Source organism: Bombina bombina, chromosome 2 (assembly GCF_027579735.1).
Source record: "Bombina bombina isolate aBomBom1 chromosome 2, aBomBom1.pri, whole genome shotgun sequence".
Lineage (NCBI taxonomy): Eukaryota > Metazoa > Chordata > Amphibia > Anura > Bombinatoridae > Bombina > Bombina bombina.
Window position 1 is genome coordinate 1,432,502,691 of NC_069500.1, and position 20,691 is coordinate 1,432,523,381.

Consider the following 20,691-nt stretch of genomic DNA (forward strand, 5'->3'; position numbering starts at 1 on the left):
TCTAACCCAAACCCCCTTAAATAAACCTAACACTAATCCCCTGAAGATCTTCCTACCTTGTCTTCACCATCCAGGTATCACCGATCCGTCCTGGCTCCAAGATCTTCATCCAACCCAAGCGGGGGTTGGCGATCCATAATCCGGTGCTCCAAAGTCTTCCTCCTATCCGGCAAGAAGAGGACATCCGGACCGGCAAACATCTTCTCCAAGCGGCATCTTCTATGTTCTTCCATCCGATGACGACCGGCTCCATCTTGAAGACCTCCAGCGCGGATCCATCCTCTTCTTCCGACGACTAGACGACGAATGACGGTTCCTTTAAGGGACGTCATCCAAGATGGCGTCCCTCGAATTCCGATTGGCTGATAGGATTCTATCAGCCAATCGGAATTAAGGTAGGAATTTTCTGATTGGCTGATGGAATCAGCCAATCAGAATCAAGTTCAATCCGATTGGCTGATCCAATCAGCCAATCAGATTGAGCTCGCATTCTATTGGCTGTTCCGATCAGCCAATAGAATGCGAGCTCAATCTGATTGGCTGATTGGATCAGCCAATCGGATTGAACTTGATTCTGATTGGCTGATTCCATCAGCCAATCACAAAATTCCTACCTTAATTCCGATTGGCTGATAGAATCCTATCAGCCAATCGGAATTCGAGGGACGCCATCTTGGATGACGTCCCTTAAAGGAACCGTCATTCGTCGTCTAGTCGTCGGAAGAAGAGGATGGATCCGCGCTGGAGGTCTTCAAGATGGAGCCGGTCGTCATCGGATGGAAGAACATAGAAGATGCCGCTTGGAGAAGATGTTTGCCGGTCCGGATGTCCTCTTCTTGCCGGATAGGAGGAAGACTTTGGAGCACCGGATTATGGATCGCCAACCCCCGCTTGGGTTGGATGAAGATCTTGGAGCCAGGACGGATCGGTGATACCTGGATGGTGAAGACAAGGTAGGAAGATCTTCAGGGGATTAGTGTTAGGTTTATTTAAGGGGGTTTGGGTTAGATTAGGGGTATGTGGGTGGTGGGTTGTAATGTTGGGGGGGGGTATTGTATGTTTTTTTTTACAGGCAAAAGAGCTGAAATTCTTGGGGCATGCCCCGCAAAGGGCCCTGTTCAGGGCTGGTAAGGTAAAAGAGCTTGTAATTTTTGTATTTTAGAATAGGGTAGGGAATTTTTTATTTTGGGGGTCTTTGTTATTTTATTAGGGGGCTTAGAGTAGGTGTAATTAGTTTAAAATTGTTGTAATATTTTTCTTATGTTTGTAAATATTTTTTTATTTTCTGTAACTTAGTTCTTTTTTATTTTTTGTACTTTAGCTAGTTTATTTAATTGTATTTATTTGTAGGAATTGTGTTTAATTAATTTATTGATAGTGTAGTGTTAGGTTAATTGTAGGTAATTGTAGGTAGTTTATTTAATTATTTTATTGATAGGGTAGTGTTAGGTTTAATTATATCTTAGGTTAGGATTTATTTTACAGGTAAATTTGTAATTATTTTAACTAGGTAACTATTAAATAGTTCTTAACTATTTAATAGCTATTGTACCTGGTTAAAATAAATACAAAGTTACCTGTAAAATAAATATTAATCCTAAAATAGCTATAATATAATTATAATTTATATTGTAGCTATATTAGGATTTATTTTACAGGTAAGTATTTAGCTTTAAATAGGAATCATTTATTTAATAAGAGTTAATTTATTTCGTTAGATAAAAATTATATTTAACTTAGGGGGGTGTTAGTGTTAGGGTTAGACTTAGCTTTAGGGGTTAATACATTTATTAGAATAGCGGTGAGCTCCGGTCGGCAGATTAGGGGTTAATAATTGAAGGTAGGTGTCGGCGATGTTAGGGAGGGCAGATTAGGGGTTAATACTATTTATGATAGGGTTAGTGAGGCGGATTAGGGGTTAATAACTTTATTATAGTAGCGCTCAGGTCCGCTCGGCAGATTAGGGGTTAATAAGTGTAGGTAGGTGTCGGCGACGTTGTGGGGGGCAGATTAGGGGTTAATAAATATAACATAGGGGTCGGCGATGTTAGGGGCAGAAGATTAGGGGTACATAGGGATAACGTAGGTGGCGGCGATTTGCGGTCGGAAGATTAGGGGTTAATTATTTTAAGTAGCTTGCGGCGACGTTGTGGGGGGCAAGTTAGGGGTTAATAAATATAATATAGGGGTCGGCGGGGTTAGGGGCAGCAGATTAGGGGTACATAAGTATAACGTAGGTGGCGGTCGGCAGATTAGGGGTTAAAAATTTTAATCGAGTGGCGGCGATGTGGGGGGGACCTCGGTTTAGGGGTACATAGGTAGTTTATGGGTGTTAGTGTAGTTTAGGGTACAGTAGTTAAGAGCTTTATGAACCGGCGTTAGCCAGAAAGCTCTTAACTCCTGCTTTTTTCAGGCGGCTGGAATCTTGTCGTTAGAGCTCTAACGCTCACTGCAGAAACGACTCTAAATACCAGCGTTAGAAAGATCCCATTGAAAAGATAGGCTACGCAAATGGCGTAGGGGGATCTGCGGTATGGAAAAGTCGCGGCTGTAAAGTGAGCGTTAGACCCTTTAATCACTGACTCCAAATACCAGCGGGCGGCCAAAACCAGCGTTAGGAGCCTCTAACGCTGGTTTTGACGGCTACCGCCGAACTCTAAATCTAGGCCTAAGGAACCCCGTGCCCTTAGAAACCCCCATCTTGAATTCCCCCATGGGAATGCAAAATACCACCACACTTAACCATTGGCCATAATTGTTCTGTAATTTAAGGGCTAGCACCCCCGCCACCGACTGGCCTGACGCCTCAGCCCAGTCCCGCCAACCCTCCAACCGCACACAGTGCCTCCTTAAAATTAAAGATAAACAGCTGCAGACCAAAGTCATTCAAATGCACCCCATCGGGCAGATAGAACTCACCCAATCCAACCTCAGCTAAGTCTGAGTAGTCCACCACCACACCAAGTCTCTGCACAAATGCCCCCATGATCCTATTTACTAGACCCCATGAGCCGTCGATTAACATCCCCTTGACAAATTTTTAAGCATTCAACACTTAAAGAATACACAGACACCTTATGTTTGAAAAAATACTGGCCACAGCCCGTTTAGTAAATAACAAGTTTAAAAGACACCAAATACATAACTCCTTAACCATGTAAACTCAGCCAACTATGAAGATGCTAGCTCCCAAACTTAATTCACTAACCTCCATTTACTTGTTGACCGGGCCGTATATAAATTCACCTGGACTTAAATAAGCCCGTTATTTCTTTACAAACCCCAAGCTCCAAGGAACCCCGTGTCCAAGAAGCTACTTAACCTGCTCGCCCACCCCATGGGGAGGCTAACCCACCCCACATTGCACTCCACGCATAAGGCTGCAACCAGCTTGTTCAGCTCCTGCCTCCTGGTAAGGCCATAATGGAGCCATTCCATCCCCCAACCAATCTCGTAACCATGGTAGACCATACAACGGTTAAAACCCTGGAAAAGCTCCCAAAAAACTTCCCCACACCACCTTAATCTTACTCACCAGGCTTCCCCGAGTCAACCAAAATCATTACCCTGGCCTGGACCACTAGTACCCCCCTATACTGGAACAATTCAGTGTAAACCACCACCGGCGGCAACATGCAAGCCAATATGGGGGCCCCGTACTCCAAACCCTCCAATAGTATTGCTGCTTATCAAAAAACCCAGGCTGGAGGCCCTCCTTCTCAACCAGAGCCACACACCAGGGACAAATAATAATAAATCGGCCCACTACCCACATGTTTACCAGACCTACGACAATCTGAACGGAACAACCATAAACAAATGAAACACCCAAAATACTAGACACCCTCCAACAAAAGAGCCTAGAATAACCTCCACTTACCCACACCTTTTGCCACCAAACTCCCTACAGCAGCTTCAGTGGCTGCCCAAATTCTCAAGGAAAATGAACACTTTGAAACCGTGATAGCCACGTGCCACATAACCCAGCCATATATCCCAGGTGACAAATCAGCAGGAGTCCCATCCTCCACAACCCTTGTAGCAAAAACCCCAACACCTGAATTGACACCATCTCCAATGCCCCTAACTTAAATCAATCCATTCCATTCCGCTCAAAATTTTATCATAGGTGAACCCCGTTTTCGTGCTACTGAAGCCACACCGGGAATACTCTCCCTACTCCGTTCGCCCATGGCGAGAACTCCAAGGAGCGATGCCACCAGAAATTCGAAAATGCAATGGCCAGTGAGTTATAAAACCAGGGATGTGCATCGCTCCCATCAACCCATGGAAACACAGCCATAGCAATCCAACTGCCCTCAACAATTCAATGACCGTGTGATTAGGGGTGGGGGGGGGAGCAGATACTATGTCCCTGCTGACACCACCCCCCAGTGGTCAGTGTGGACAACACTGACCCGTACTCAAACATGGCCACCAGCACTGGAATAACTCAAGAAAACTAAATCATCACCCATTCTACCCTTTCCATTTTGCTGGACATTTAGGCGTGCACTAAAAGGACCACATCTCCGTCTGTAATCCCACCTTTGACCCCCAGTGCTCTGCACTCCATTATAACAAACATAATAGTAAAACTAAGAACATAATCACTGATGGCAGGCCTTCCAACTTATCAATGCTAGGGATCCCCACAATCTTCAGCCATTCTATAACATCATCCCTGATGCATGACAGGCAAGGGTATTGGCAGGCCAGGCAAATAGAAACCCATACAGGATAACAAGTATCACCTTTGCTCCTTTATGGCTCATTCACGTACATGAACCAGCTGATTCCATGTATTAAAGTGGACATATATCGGTGTCTTTATCTTATCTGCAGGTATAATCAGATCTCATTACTGTATCACATTGTGTACATATACATGTGTCTGTATCTTATATCTGTAGGTATAATCAGACCTCATTACGTTATCACACTGTGTACATATACATGTGTCTTTTTCTTATATCTGCAGGTATAATCAGATCTCATTACTGTATCACATAGTGTACATATACATGTGGCTTTATATGAGATCTGTAGGTATAATCAGATCTCATTACTGTATCACACTGTGTACATATACATGTGTCTTTATGTTATATCTGTAGGTATAATCAGATCTCATTACTGTATCACATTGTGTACATATACCTGCATCTGTATCCCATATCTGTAGGTATAATCAGATCTCATTACTGTATCACATTGTGTACATATACATGTGTCTGTATCTTATATCTGTAGGTATAATCCGATCTCCTTACTGTATCACATTGTGTACCTAGTGGCCACAAACTGATCCCAATACTTGTATAGAACAATGTGAAATTAACACTTTATTACCCCATCTCCTCCTTACCCCACTGGGAGTGCAATGTCCACTACAAGCTATGTCAACACAGTTTGGCCTTGATGCCAAATCTAAGGATGGTTGGGTATACTATAGTGGAATTACCCTTTTACATCAACCTATATAAGGGTAATTGAAATACTTGTGACAATTCAATACATCCCACCAGGCAGAGTGGACCCCTGGGAAAACCACAGGTGGAAAACACCCTGAGTAAAATTGTCCCTTCAAGATAAAAGTATGTTAAATACTACCAATAGGACCCGACGCCGACACGGAAATCCCCTCACCAGAGGAAATACCACAATCATATTAGTGATCTCAAAACAGTAAATTCATAGTTGCAATGCAAGATCCGAGTATCCTCCGAAAGAGGGCGATATCCAATCGCCATACACATATATATATCATAGTATCCACATCATCAGGCATATGCAAAGCACCAACAGAGCTTGCAATGCTATAAAGTTAGTCTGAACCCAAGGTAATTTTTTAGAGATCAAAACTTTTAGAGGGTCTGCACAAAGTTTTACTGCTGCAGTCTACCCTTAGGAAGATGATGTACAACCCTCTTGGCTTATGCTAAAACTGTACCCTATTAGTGTCACATTATACTACCTAACATAAGTAATGGTGCCACCGACAGTGCTGTGACCCCTTTTGTAATGAAAGAGATTGTAACATATGAACTCCCGTACAATGAAAGAATACCCACCATATCATGACACACATCCTTCAGAGGAATAAATTGGAAAAAAAAACCTTAGAGAATAATTCTCAAATGATAAATGATTGCATGGACCATTTATCTAATGTACATATTAAATCCTATAAATTATAGAAATACATTTATATGACAACACATACACATGATTATATCCACCAAAGGAAAGAAAACATAAAATTATTTTAAAGGCACAGACTACATCATAATTTCCATTTTTTTTTTAAAACAAACTAGATAATCCCTTACTTGTTCCCAAGTTTTGCAAAAAGCCAACTGGAATAAAATGTGTTACCTTTGTGATTATCTTATATCTAAACCTCTGCAGGCAGCTCCCTTATCTCAGTGCTTTGCCAGACATGCAGGTTGGCCACTCATTGCCAACTCCTAAATACCTCCACGGGAGTAAGCGCAATGTTATCTAAATGAAACCCAGTATGTAGGTCTGTCTAACTGTGTCAAACTTTCAAATTGCTCTGAGCCAAGAGGTGGTTCCAATAGTTTATAAAATTAGTTTGAGCCTACTTAGGTTTAGCTTTTCAACATTACCAACAAGGAAAAAAGGCAAATCCAATGATAAACTTCCACTAGAAAGTTGTTTAGAATTTCAAGCCACATCCAAATCAAGAAAATGCAATTATTTTGGCAAAACTAACCCTTAATGAGATTATAAGCAACATACAGTTAACCACCACTAGATGGCAGACAAAACAAATGAAATCTGAGAAAATAAGCAAAACTGTTCTAAGCCCTGAATGCAGAGCAGAGAGTGAAACCAGCACACCATGACAATAAGTAATAAAATTAAACTGACACTGTATATAATATGTATATCCCCTTATTGGCCCAAACCAACATGGAGATAAAACAACAAAAACGAAAAAACTTCCCATCTGAAAGAGAAAACCTCCTGGTAGCATAGGGTAGCATATCCCATAAGGAATATCATCCACCTCCCCTTAATCAGCCACTGTTTTTATTTTACTAACTAAATGCAACAATATATACCCCCCACTGATCCAGCACAGAGCGATATCGCGCCAAAAAGGACCAGCGGCGGGAAGGTTAACCCCCGCCCCTGGATCTCACATAGCAAGTGCTCCCCATACAGTCAAGCACAATAAACCTGAAATATGTCCCATAACATTTAAGACAGTATGCAGCACCATGCCTAGGCTTACCATAATTTTTAGAGGTGAAACTGGGACCACCTGGTGCAGTGCCAGGGGGGTGTGGTCAGGAGCGTGGTCAAGGGGGCGTGGCAATTACGGTCCTTTTAAAGTATTAGTTTTTATGTGTGTAATGATTCGTGGATACTCTACCCTTCCTCAGTCAAACAAGTGAATCACACAGTTTAAATAGACCATAACACCACCCCCTAGTGAAAAAGGCACCATTACGTTGTAATGGCAAATAAATCATTAATCTAAATCTCAGATTCTAAATAATGCCAAACATCAAGCATAATTATCACTTTCATAATTATCAATTTCACAATTTAATATCTGCAGTGTAATATGTGTTTTATGTGTCTAAGGAACAGAGCCAAATACTGATAAGGCATAAATACAACATTGAATGAAAGTAAAAAAGAAACAAGTACCTGCTAAAGCTGTTTAAGAGGCTACTCTATACCATAATGCAGGAAGATTACAGCCAAAATGCCATCCTGCATGAAGTAAAGCAAGATCCAGGCCAAAAATCCTGCCTGTCTGTACTTCCTAGTCATACCCATATGATTCCCCTAAACGTGTATCATCGGTGATGTCACCAGGGGTCAGGGGGGTTGTTAAATTCTTAGAAAAATAAACCAAGTAGTACTACAAAATAAAAAAAACCTACGCTGCTCACTCAGCCTGTATTACTAAATGTAAACTTTGAAGGACACGAACATTAAGTTAAGCAGGGCTGTATGTAACAAAGTACCAGCATCTAACTATACTGGAGAGTCACAGTCCAGTCATTTTGAATAATGTGTCCGGGTTTCAGGCGGTCTGAAACCCGGACACATGATTTGAAACCTGGAGGAGGCAACCCTACTGGGACAGAATGAACAACCGGGTGGGACACTGGGACAGCGCCTCCAAACCGGGACAATCCCAGTAAAAGTGGGACTTCTGGTAAGCCTAACCATGCCCAATGTAAATAAAATCCCCCATGACACGCACCCACATGCACAAGTATAGCAGCCAGACTAATAAAAGCACTGCAATGGCAGCAAGTGTTTTTTATGTCACCCTGAGAATAAAAGGGGGGCATGTATCCCACGTGTCAGTAATCAAACTGTAAGCTAGTGAGTACCAGGCAATCTAAGGGAAAAGAGGGGAGTTCAAGCATACTCCAACTGTAACAACAAGCAGAGCTGCATGAAATCAATTAGCAGCCGTTTCTGTCACTGGCCCCTCAGTTAAACAGCGCTGTATCTCCATAAAGGCATATGGTCTGTGCAGCCCTAATGCCCCCAGAGTCACTACTGCAAATACTGGTGCACCTCTAGCACGCAATCAAACACCCAAAATCCTCAGCTGCAAATACTGGTGCACCTCTAGCACGCAATCAAACACCCAAAAAATCCTCAGCTGCAAATACTGGTGCACCTCTAGCACGCAATCAAACACCCAAAAAATCCTCAGCTGCAAATACTGGTGTACCTCTATCACATATTCAAACACCCAAAATCCTCAGCTGCAAATACCGGTGTTCTATGTCCCAGCACTAACAACCCCATGCACGCCACTAACATTCTCTTACCGCTCTCAGTCTGCTGCTCCAAACTAATCCTGTGAGAGACAAGACAGACTCTCTAGTGCTGCAAAGGCTGACACTGCAGATTGCCAGATTCAAGCACGGACCCAGTGCAGGGAAAACCCCCTCCTCATTAGAGACAATAAATACCTCGCATACCAACTCAGCAGTTGAATGGAAGCAAACTGTCAAATGTCCCCTTATCAGTCAGGCAATAAAGGCAGAAAATGAGGGGAATAAAAGCCAGTCACACTAATCTAAACTCTTCCAAATCAGATACTGTCCCCGAGCTCAAGGAGTGGGATTAACCCCTAATGTGCTTAAACCCTCTACCCATGAAGGATAAGCAATTACCTTAAGGGCTCCAGCTGCAGGGGCAGGACAGACAAGACAAAGCTTCTTGCTGTCATGAAGAAGATGTTTTCTCAACTCCTACAAATATCAATCTGCTGGTTTTCCCGCTCAGCCCACATCTTTAGCACTTTGCCTACAGCTCCTCCTATAGCACCTCCTACCCCATACAGGGCCTCTTCCTCCCCAGGTCAAAACTCCCTCTATCTATGCTTCGCCCCGCCTCCAGGAGCCACTGATTACCCTCCTATATATGTGCACACATATGGCAATTACGTTTTCCACATCTAAAATTGCCTGTTTTAAATAACCAATTTTGTTTGTGACTATTAGCTCTAGTCACTAACGGCTAAATTTAGAGTTTTGCGGCCAAAGGGGTGCGTTAGCTACACATGTTTTTTTTCCCCCCGCACCTTTTATATAACACTGGTATTGAGAGTTCTCTGAATGGCTGCGTTAGGCTCCAAAAAGGGAGCGTACAGGCATATTTACAGCCACTTCAACTCTCAATGCCAGCGTTGCTTACGGTAGCGGCTAGCTGGAAAAACGTGCTCGTGCACGATTCCCCCATAGGAAACAATGGGGCAGTTTGGGCTGATAAAAAACCTAACACCTGCAAAAAAAGCAGCGTTCAGCTCCTAACGCAGCCCCATTGTTTCCTATGGGGAAACACTTTCTAAGTCTGCACCTAACACTCTAACATGTACCCCGAGTCTAAACACCCCTTACCTTACACTTATTATCCCCTAATCTGCCGCCCCCGATATCGCTGACCCCTGCATTTTATTATTAACCCCTAATCTGCCGCTCCGGACACCGCCGCAACCTACATTATACCTATGTACCCCTAATCTGCTGCCCACAACATCGCCGACCCCTATATTATATTTATTAACCCCTAATCTGCCACCTCAATGTCGCCGCTACCTTACCTTCACTTATTAACCCCTAATCTGTCGACCAGACCTCGCCGCCACTATAATAAATGTATTAACCCCTAAACCGCCGCACTCCCGCCTCACAAACCCTATAATAAATAGTATTAACCCCTAATCTGCCCTCCCTAACCTCTGCGACACCTAACTTCAAGTATTAACCCCTCGCCGCTACTCTAATAAATGTATTAACCCCTAAAGCTAAGTCTAACCCTAACCCTAACACCCCCCTAAGTTAAATATAATTTTATTCTAACAAAATAAATTAAATCTTATTAAAAAAATGAATCCTATTTCAAGCTAAATACTTACCTGTAAAATAAACCCTAATATAGCTACAATATAAATAATATTTACATTGTAGCTATTTTAGGATTTATATTTATTTTACAGGCAACTTTGTATTTATTTTAACTAGGTACAATAGCTATTAAATAGTTATATACTATTTAATAGCTACCTAGTTAAAATAATTACAAAATTACCTGTAAAATAAATCCTAACCTAAGTTACAATTAAACCTAACACTACACTATCAATAAATTAATTAACTAAACTACCTACAATTACCTACAATTAAATCAACTAAACTAAATTACAAAAAAAAACAAACACTAAATTCCAAAAAAAAAGCATTACAAGAATTTTAAACTAATTACACCTACTCTAAGCCCCCTAAAAAAATATCAAAGCCCCCCAAAATAAAAAAATGCCCTACCCTATTCTAAAATAAAAAGTTAACAGCTCTATTACTTTACCAGCCCTTAAAAGCGCTTTTTGCGGGGCATGCCCCAAAGAAATCAAATCTTTTGCCTGTAAAAAAAAACATACAATACCCCCCCAACATTGCAACCCACCACCCACATACCCCTAATTTTACCCACCCAAAACCCCCTTAAAAAACCTAACACTAAGCCCCTGAAGATCTTCCTACCTTGTCTTCACCCACCCGGGTACCATCTGATCCATCCAGAAGAGTGTCCAAAGTCTTCATCCTATCCGGCCAGAAGAGGTCCTCCAGAGGGTCTGAAGTTTTCATCCAGGCGGCATCTTCTATCTTCTTCCATCCGGAGCGGAGCGGGTCCATCCTCTTCTTCCGCCGTCCTAACACCAAATGAAGGTTCCTTTAAATGACGTCATCCAAGATGGCGTCCCTCGAATTCCGATTGGCTGATAGGATTCTATCAGCCAATCGGAATAAAGGTAGGAAAAATCTGATTGGCTGATTGAATCAGCCAATCAGATTCAAATTCAATCGGATTGGCCGATCCAATCAGCCAATCAGTTTGAGCTTGCATTCTATTGGCTGTTCCAATCAGCCAATAGAATGCGAGCTCAATCTGATTGGCTGATTGGATCAGCCAATCCGATTGAACTTGAATCTGATTGGCTGATTCAATCAGCCAATCAGATTTTTCCTACCTTAATTCCGATTGGCTGATAGAATCCTATCAGCCAATCGGAATTCGAGGGACGCCATCTTGGATGACGTCATTTAAAGGAACCTTCATTCTGTGTTAGGATGGCGGAAGAAGAGGATGGATCCACGCAGGCTGCTTCAAGATGTACCCGCTCCGCTCCGGATGGAAGAAGATAGAAGATGCCGACATGGATGAAAACTTCGGACCCTCTGGAGGACCTCTTCTGGCTGGATAGGATGAAGATTTCGGACCCTCTTCTGGACGGATCGGATAGTACCTGGCTGGGTGAAGACAAGGTAGGAAGATCTTCAGGGTCTTAGTGTTAGGTTTTTTTAAGGGGGGTCGGGTGGGTTAGATTAGGGGTATGTGGCTTGTAATGTTGGGGGGGTATTGTATGGGTTTTTTTTACAGGCAAAAGAGCTGATTTCTTTGGGGCATGCCCCTCAAAAAGCCCTTTTAAGGGCTGGTAAGGTAATAGAGCTGTTAACTTTTTATTTTAGAATAGAGTAGGGCATTTTTTTTATTTTGGGGGGCTTTGTTATTTTTTTAGGAGGCTTAGAGTAGGTGTAATTAGTATAACATTCTTGTAATCTTTTTTTTTTGTAATTTAGTGTTTGTTTTTTGTAATTTAGTTTAGTTGATTTAATTGTAGGTAATTGTAGGTAGTTTAGATAATTAATTTATTGATAGTGTAGTGTTAGGTTTAATTGTAACTTAGGTTAGGATTTATTTTACAGGTAATTTTGTAATTATTTTAACTAGGTAGCTATTAAATAGTATATAACTATTTAATAGCTATTGTACCTGGTTAAAATAAATACAAAGTTTCCTGTAAAATAAATATAAATCCTAAAATAGCTACAATGTAATTATTATTTATATTGTAGCTATATTAGGGTTTATATTACAGGTAAGTATTTAGCTTGAAATAGGATTATTTTTTTTAATAAGATTTAATTTATTTTGTTAGAATAAAATTATATTTAATTTAGGGGGGTGTTAGGGTTAGACTTAGTTTTAGGGTTTAATACATTCATTAGAGTAGCAGCGAGGTCCGGTCGGCAGATTAGGGGTTAAAAAGTGTAGGTAAGGTAGTGGCGACATTGGAGGGGGCAGATTAGGGGTTAATAAATATTATGTAGGTGTCCGCGATGTTAGGGGCAGCAGATTAGGGGTTCATAGGGATAATGTAGGTGGCGGAGGTGTGCGGTCGGCAGATTAGGGGTTACATTTTTTTTTAGAGTGGCGGCGATGTGGGGAGACCTCGGTTTAGGGGTACATAGGTAGTTTATGGGTGTTAGTGTACTTTAGAGCACAGTAGTTAAGAGCTTTATGAACCGGCGTTAGCCCATAAAGCTCTTAACTCCTGACTTTTTTCTGCAGCTGGAATCTTTTCGGTAGAGGCTCTACCGCTCACTTCAGCCAAGACTCTAAATACCAGCGTTAGGAAGATCCCATTGAAAAGATAGGATACGCAATTGGTGTAAGGGGATCTGCGGTATGGAAAAGTTGCGGTTGGAAAGTGAGCGTTAGACCCTTTCCTGACTGACTCTAAATACCAGCGGGCGGTTAAAAGCAGCGTTAGAACCCCTTAATGCTGGTTTTGACGGCTAACGCAGAACTCTAAATCTAGGCATATGCTTGGTGATAATTTTTGTCCTAGAGTCATGGATTTCTTAGGGACAAATCTAATATTATTAATAAATGGTTTTAGGACATCATCACCTAACAAAATATGCTAATGATTTTTAAAATTTTGACCACCTCATCATATTGTTTAAAGTAGGCAGTTGTAAACACTATAGCATCTTTAAAGCTAGAATTGGATTTTTTATCCTTACCTTTGACTTTTGATAATGGATTATATTTTTTGACTTCTTTCCAACATTTTCTGCTGCTTCTCATCATTCTAAACATGTGGTAAAAGCAATACCCCGTGGTCAATTGATCAGACTTCATAGAAATACGAAGTCAGATGAAATCTATGAGTCTCAATCTTTAGAACTTAGAAATAGGTTAATTACCAGAGGTTATAATGCCAATTTCCTTGAAAAATGTCGGAAAGAAGTCAAAAAATATAATCCATTATCAAAAGTCAAAGGTAAGGATAAAAAATCCAACTCTAGCTTTAAAGATGCTATAGTGTTTACAACAGCTTACTCTAAACAACATGATGAGGGGGTCAAAATTTAAAAAAAAACATTTGCATATTTTGTTAGGGGATGATGTCCTAAAACCATTTATTAATAATATTAGATTTGTCCCTAAGAAATCCATGACTCTAGGACAAAAATTATCACCAAGCTTAGGCCTAGATTTGGAGTTTGGCGGTAGCCGTGAAAACCAGCATTAGAGGCTCCTAACGCTGGTTTTAGGCTACCGCCGGTATTTGGAGTCATTCAAATAAGGGTCTAACGCTCACTTTTAAGCCGCAACTTTTCCATACCGCAGATCCCCTTACGTCAATTGTGTATCCTATCTTTTCAATGGGATCTTTCTAACTCCGGTATTTAGAGTCGTGTCTGAAGTGAGCGTTAGAAATCTAACGACAAAACTCCAGCCGCAGAAAAAAGTCAGTAGTTAAGAGCTTTCTGGGCTAACGCCGGTTTATAAGGCTCTTAACTACTGTGCTCTAAAGTACACTAACACCCATAAACTACCTATGTACCCCTAAACCGAGGTCCCCCCACATCGCCGACACTCAATTACATTTTTTTAACCCCTAATCTGGCGACCGCCACCTACGTTATACTTATGTACCCCTAATCTGCTGCCCCTAACACCGCCGACCCCTATATTATATTTATTAACCCCTAACCTGCCCCCCACAACGTCGCAGCCAGCTACCTACAATAATTAACCCCTAATCTGCCGACCGCAAAGAGCCGCCACCTACATTATAGCTATGTACCCCTAATCTGCTGCTCCTAACACCGCCAACCCCTATATTATATTTATTAACCCCTAATCTGCCCCCCTCAACGTCGCCTCCACCTGCCTACACTTATTAACCCCTAATCTGCCGAGCGGACCGCACCACTACTATAATAAAGTTATTAACCCCTAATCCGCCTCACTAACCCTATAATAAATAGTATTAACCCCTAATCTGCCCTCCCTAACATCGCCGACACCTAACTTCAATTATTAACCCCTAATCTGCCGACTGGAGCTCACTGCTATTCTAATAAATGTATTAAACCCTAAAGCTAAGTCTAACCCTAACACTAACACCCCCCTAAGTTAAATATAATTTTAATCTAACGAAATTAATTAACTCTTATTAAATAAATTATTCCTATTTAAAGCTAAATACTTACCTGTAAAATAAATCCTAATATAGCTACAATATAAATTATAATTATATTATAGCTATTTTAGGATTAATATTTATTTTACAGGTAACTTTGTATTTATTTTAACCAGGTACAATAGCTATTAAATAGTTAAGAACTATTTAATAGCTAAAATAGTTAAAATAATTACAAATTTACCTATAAAATAAATCCTAACCTAAGTTACAATTAAACCTAACACTACACTATCAATAAATTAATTAAATAAAATACCTATAATTATCTACAATTAAACCTAACACTATACTATCAATAAATAAATTAAATACAATTCCTACAAATAAATACAATGAAATAAACTAACTAAAGTACAAAAAATAAAAAAATATTTCCAAACATTAGAAATATATTACAACAATTTTAAACTAATTACACCTACTCTAAGCCCCCTAATAAAATAACAAAGCCCCCCAAAATAAAAAAATGCCCTACCCTATTCTAAATTACTAAAGTTCAAAGCTCTTTTACCTTACCAGCCCTGAACAGGGCCATTTGCGGGGCATGTCCCAAGAAGTTCAGCTCTTTTGCCTGTAAAAAAAAACATACAATACCCCCCCCAACATTACAACCCACCACCCACATACCCCTAATCTAACCCAAACCCCCCTTAAATAAACACTAAGCCCCTGAAGATCTCCCTACCTTGAGTTGTCTTCACCCAGCCGAGCCAAATTCTTCATCCAAGCGGAGCAAGAAGAGGTCCTCCATACGGTAGAAGTCTTCATCCAAGCGGGGCAGAAGAGGTCTTCCATCCGATTGAAGTCTTCATCCAAGAGGCATCTTCTATCGTCATCCATCCGGAGCGGAGCGGCAGCATCCTGAAGACCTCCGACGCGGAACATCCATCCTGGCCGATGACTGAACGACGAATGACGGTTCCTTTAAATGACATCATCCAAGATGGCGTCCCTCGAATTCCGATTGGCTGATAGGATTCTATCAGCCAATCAGAATTAAGGTAGGAATATTCTGATAGGCTGATGGAATCAGCCAATCAGAATCAAGTTCAATCCGATTGGCTGATCCAATCAGCCAATCAGATTGAGCTCGCATTCTATTGGCTGTTCCGATCAGCCAATAGAATGCGAGCTCAATCTGATTGGCTGATTGGATCAGCCAATCGGATTGAACTTGATTCTGATTGGCTGATTCCATCAGCCAATCAGAATATTCCTACCTTAATTCCGATTGGCTGATAGAATCCTATCAGCCAATCGGAATTTGAGTGACGCCATCTTGGATGACGTCATTTAAAGGAACCGTCATTCGTCGTTCAGTCGTCGGCCAGGATGGATGTTCCGTGTCAGAGGTCTTCAGGATGCTGGCGCTCCGGATGGATGACGATAGAAGATGCCTCTTGGATGAAGACTTCAATCGGATGGAAGACCTCTTCTGCCCCGCTTGGATGAAGACTTCTACTGGATGGAGGACCTCTTCTTGCTCTGCTTGGATGAAGAATTTGGCTCGGCTGGGTGAAGACGACTCAAGGTAGGGAGATCTTCAGGGGCTTAGTGTTAGGTTTATTTAAGGGGGGTTTGGGTTAGATTAGGGGTATGTGGGTGGTGGGTTGTAATGTTGGGGGGGTATTGTATGTTTTTTTTTTACAGGCAAAAGAGCTGAACTTATTGGGGCATGCCCCGCAAAGGGCCCTGTTCAGGGCTGGTAAGGTAAAAGAGCTTTGAACTTTAGTAATTTAGAATAGGGTAGGGCATTTTTTTATTTTGGGGGGCTTTGTTATTTTATTAGGGGGCTTAGAGTAGGTGTAATTAGTTTAAAATTGTTGTAATATATTTCTAATGTTTGTAAATATTTTTTTATTTTTTGTAACTTAGTTCTTTTTTATTTTTTGTACTTTAGTTAGTTTATTTCATTGTATTTATTTGTAGGAATTGTATTTAATGTATTTATTGATGGTGTAGTGTTAGGTTTAATTGTAGATAATTATAGGTATTTTATTTAATTAATTTATTGATAGTGTAGTGTTAGGTTTAATTGTAACTTAGGTTGGGATTTATTTTATAGGTAAATTTGTAATTATTTTAACTATTTTAGCTATTAAATAGTTCTTAACTATTTAATAGTTATTGTACCTGGTTAAAATAAATACAAAGTTACCTGTAAAATAAATATTAATCCTAAAATAGCTATAATATAATTATAATTTATATTGTAGCTATATTAGGATTTATTTTACAGGTAAGTATTTAGCTTTAAATAGTAATAATTTATTTAATAAGAGTTAATTAATTTCGTTAGATTAAAATTATATTTAATTTAGGGGGGTATTAGTGTTAGGGTTAGACTTAGCTTTAGGGGTTAATACATTTATTAGAATAGCGGTGAGCTCCAGTCGGCAGATTAGAGGTTAATAATTGAAGTTAGGTGTCGGCGATGTTAGGGAGGGCAGATTAGGGGTTAATACTATTTATTATAGGGTTAGTGAGGCGGATTAGGGGTTAATAACTTTATAATAATAGCGGTGCGGTCCGCTCGGCAGATTAGGGGTTAATAAGTGTAGTTAGGTGGAGGCGACGTTGTGGGGGGCAGATTAGGGGTTAATAAATATAATATAGGGGTCGGCGGTGTTAGGGGCAGCAGATTAGGGGTACATAGGGATAATGTAAGTAGCAACGGTTTACGGAGCGGCAGATTAGGAGTTAATAATAATATGCAGGTGTCAGCGATAGCGGGAACGGCAGAATAGGGGTTAATAAGTATAAGGTTAGGGGTGTTTAGACTTGGGGTACATGTTAGAGTGTTAGGTGCAGACGTAGGAAGTGTTTCCCCATAGGAAACAATGGGGCTGCGTTAGGAGCTGAACGCGGCTTTTTTGCAGGTGTTAGGTTTTTTTTCAGCTCAAACAGCCCCATTGTTTACTATGGGGGAATCGTGCACGAGCACGTTTTTGAGGCTGGCCGCGTCCATAAGCAACTCTGGTATCGAGAGTTGAAGTTGCGTTAAATATGCTCTACGCTCCTTTTTTGGAGCCTAACGCAGCCATTCTGTGGACTCTCAATACCAGAGTTATTTTAAAGGTGCGGCCAGAAAAAAGCCAGCGTTAGATACGCGGGTCGTTACCGACAAAACTCTAAATCTAGCCGTTAGTGACTAGAGCTAATAGCCACAAAAAAAAATTGATTATTTAAAACAGGCAATTTTAGATGTGGAAAACGTAATTGCCATATGTGTGCACATATACAGGAGGGTAATCAGTTTTCCAGCAGTTGTACAGGGAATGTTTATGACATACATTTCTATGCAAACTGTGGTACCACATTTGTGGTTTACCTGCTCACCTGTAATTAATGTCAGTTACAATATACAGGTCAAACCACTAGGGAGATCCGCAAACGGTTTAATGAACATACCAGAGATGTCAAGAATTATAATAAAAGTTCAGCAGTTGACAATCATTTTAATGGATATCATTTCACAAATGTAGCAAATATGAACATTAACATAATTGATGTTGCAACTATTCCTATCAGAGGAGGAAATAAATTTAAGATGCTGGAAAAGAAAGAGCTATTTTGGATGCTTAAGTTGCATACTCGTTCCCCATCTGGTATAAATCGTGATTGTGATATCCATTATTTTATTGACATCAGGGGCTCGATCCAATAAAAATCGTCGCCCGCAAAAGTCGGCGACGCCAATATTTGCGCGGGTTTGGTATCACATATACGGCGTAGATTTCTGCCTTCGTCCGTAGTTTTTTGCCCCATAGACTGACATACAAAACACGCGCAGTTTGGTATCCAATATACAGCGTAAGGACTTACGCGCGCAGATTTCAGAAAATCTACGTAACTCTATGAAGGCCTTACAAATGCATGCTTAACAATATACATAGCAGCAGCTTGATCACAAATAGTTAACCTCTTAAAAGCATTTATTATTCCTGCCCCTGCAAGTGTGTCAAACCAATCACAAACAGCACAACCTCTCACCTGCAGCCTTAAAACACCTGGCAATGCACACCCTCATTAGCCACCATGTTTCCTTTGCAGTATATTGCATTCAGAGTGAGACAGCGTCGTGGGACACAAGGGGTGCAGGAACCCCTACAAGCCCCTGTTTTGGATGGTATCCCTGCTGCTGAGGTCCCTGGTCATGGTGCTGTAGCTGTCCCTGCTCCAGCTGCTGCTACTGCCCTCCCTGCTCCTCCTGCTGTTGTCCCTGTTCCTGGTGCTCCCCATGCTGCTGTTGCTGCAGCTGGCCTATAAGATGAAGGCATCAGCAGAGGGGAAGAGCACCAAGGGTATACAGGGTTAGGGTCACCCTGTTTGGGATGACAGAAGTGGAGGTCAGGGAAAAGTATCGCTTGACTTCTGCAAGCCTCATTAACCTATATGAGGTCTTGAAGGATGATATTGACCCTCAAGCGTATAGGAACCAAGCTCTGACTGGTATGCAGAAGCTGTTGTGTGTTGTACACTTCCTGGCAACTGGCTCATACCAGTCAACAGAGGGGCTTGTGTCTGGCCTAGCGCAGTCTACCTTCTCCAGGATTCTAGGGGAGGTTCTGACTGCTCTAGATAACCAGACACAACGATACATTCATTTCCCCCGTACCCCCCAGGAATGGAACCGTCTTAAACAAGGCTTCTATCGACTGGGGGGTATTCCTAATGTCATGGGGGCAATTGATTGCACACATGTGCGTATCGTGGCCCCACATGAGGAGACAATCCTCTATATTAACAGGAAAGGGTTTCACTCATTGAATTGCCAGATGGTCTGCGATACCAGTCTGAAATTCTTACATGTGTATGCAGGCTTCCCAGGGAGTGCACATGATTCCTACATCCTGCGCCAGACCTCCTTATTCAATATGTTTGAAAATGGAACACTCTCGGGAGGATGGCTGCTTGGTGAGTACCTTCATTCTGTCTGTATATTTCTACTAAAGGGACACTAAACACATATTGTCATCTCATGTGTCAGATAGAGAATACAATGTTAAACAGCATTACAATTCACTTCTATTATCTCATTTGATTTATTCTTTAGATATCCTTTTTTTGAAAAATTAGCAATGCACATAGATGAGCCAATCATATGAGGCTTCTATGTGCAGCCACCAATCAGCAGCTAATGAGCATATCTAATATGCTTGTCAGCAAATGTTATCTAGAGAATGGAGCAAATGATCTGACAAGCATATTAGGAAAGTGCAATATATACTAGACTGTCCCTTTAAAAAGAACCTGCAATTTTAGTAACTTTTTAATTTACTTCTATTAGATCATTTGCTCCATTCTCTAGATAACATTTGCTAATAGAAGTAAATTATAAAGTTGCTAAAAATCGCAGGTTCTTATTAAAGGGACAGTCTAGTATAAATTGCACTTTCATTATTCAGATAGGACTTTTAATTTTAATCAACTCTCCAATTTACTTCCATTAACAAAATGTGCACAGTATTTTTATATTTAAACTTTTTGAGTCACCAGCTCCTACTGAGCATGTGCAAGAATAAGTGTGTATGCATTTCTGAATGGCTGATGGATGTCACATGGTACAGGGGGAGTTGAACAATACATAACTTTTTAAATTGTCATAAAAAATAAATTGGATTTTAGACTTAGTGCTATTGCATTGTCTTGTTATCTTGCATTTGTTGATTATGAAAATCTACTGTGTTGACTGGTCCTTTAAAATAGATTTTTGGTCTAGACTAATCCTGGCATAAAAGTAGATTGCTTATAATGCACAAATTTAATGTTTTGTTTAAAACTATCTTTAAAATGAAATTCATGTTATGTCCCTTTAAAGCACATGATGTACCTGTAGTAAT